Here is a 1,789-nt window from a genome sequence, read left to right as displayed (position 1 = left end):
TGTTATTAATATTTATTAATTATTATAATAATTAATTAATAAATATTAAATAAGATAAGTTCTGACTTTTTTTTTGTCTTTCTAGCATGACTATTATTACAATATAATGCTAAATCAGGCAAGTATTGTTGTTTTTAGCTAATTCTTTTTACTTATAAAACAATTCTGATAACACTATATTTGAATAATTTCCATATATGTATAAAGGTATTATAATCTACGGAAATGTTTGGTAACTAAAGAAAATTAGCCAAAAACAGTCATAACTTGCCTTATTTAGCATTTATTAATTGTTGCGACAATTAATGAATGTTAAATAAGGCAAGTTCTGACGGTATTTTTTGTCTCCCTAGCATTACCCATAATCTAAGTAAATGTTGAAAAGATCATTACATTTATTTTTGCTTTAATTTATATGAAGGAGGCCATAGGATACCCTTAGTGAATGTCGTTGCCATTATGGCAAATTAAAGCTTGAATAATGTAGCTTAGGTTAACTCGGTAGCAACCTCTTTTATGTCATTAGTACATATTTGCTTCATTCTAATTTTTATTTGAAGATTCTTATTACTTTGCTTGTTTCCATCGATCGTATATATGGATCAAATGAGACGTAGATAGATTTCGTCTTCGTTATTATGATGATAGTTATTTTCTCGTTTAAAAACAAATCCGAGTTTAGTAGCTAGTAACACTAACCTTCAATGGCTGCACTAATTAGTAAAACATTATTAGAACTTTTGCCTTGTCATCCATTTATATTCTTCCACATTATATTTAAACATGAGACAACCTTCAATTTTTGAGTTAATTTATGACATTCAACTAGGTTCATCTAATTTTAAGATAATATTAATTAAATTTTATCTGATCCAATATTGTTAAGCCATATATGGATTAAAGTCAATATAATATGCTTAGAAATATTTCTTTTAAATAATATCAGTAATTTTTTTTTACATTGACAATGTATAGATATTAAATCCATAAATCAATACTTAACATAATCATATTATGGATCATGGAAATAAAATCTTATGCTAATTTCTAATGAAAAAGGTAGATCAAAGGGCCGGGAGTTTTAAATTAAAAATCCATCATATATAGGTCAATTGTTTTATTTTAATATATATACAAGGGTCCAACAATCTGTGGATGCATGAGCTAATGAGAAATTGATTGGTTATTTAATTAGGATATTACAATAATAATATAATAATAAAGCAAGAAGTTAGCAAGGTAGTTAGGGGCATTTACCTATTTGTTGTCTTGTAATGAAGATTATATATTTATATAAGGCCAAATAAAGAAAAACCTGCTTACAACATTTATTTGTAACATAACCACAACAATTTGCTTTCTAATTCTTCAACACAAAAAGAAGCTTGTATTGTATCCAAAAATGTCAAACAATATGTCAGGTAATGAAGATGGAAGCTTCTCTTCTGGAAACACTGGAGAAGAAGAAGTTCATCAAGAAAACAAGCAGCAGCAACAACAAACCAATAAAAAGAAAAGAAACCTACCAGGAACCCCAGGCAAATTTAATTAATTTATTTATTCAACTTTCTATTCCCTTGATCTTTCATTATTTTTAGATCAATCTTTCTGACTAGCAAATATTATCATTTTTAGTTGGGTAGTTGATCAGCAATAATATGTAAGTAAAACTTGATATAAAATTGATAGTTAAGAGTCATTAAATAATTTAATATATTTGACTAAATTATTATCTAACAGCTCTCAATTATTAATTTGTATAAAGTTAATTGTACTTGAATTTTCACTT

The sequence above is a fragment of the Arachis ipaensis genome, chromosome B06, assembly GCF_000816755.2.
Source record: "Arachis ipaensis cultivar K30076 chromosome B06, Araip1.1, whole genome shotgun sequence".
Lineage (NCBI taxonomy): Eukaryota > Viridiplantae > Streptophyta > Magnoliopsida > Fabales > Fabaceae > Arachis > Arachis ipaensis.
The sequence above is the reverse complement of the archived record's forward strand: the minus strand, read 5'-3'. Positions refer to the sequence as shown.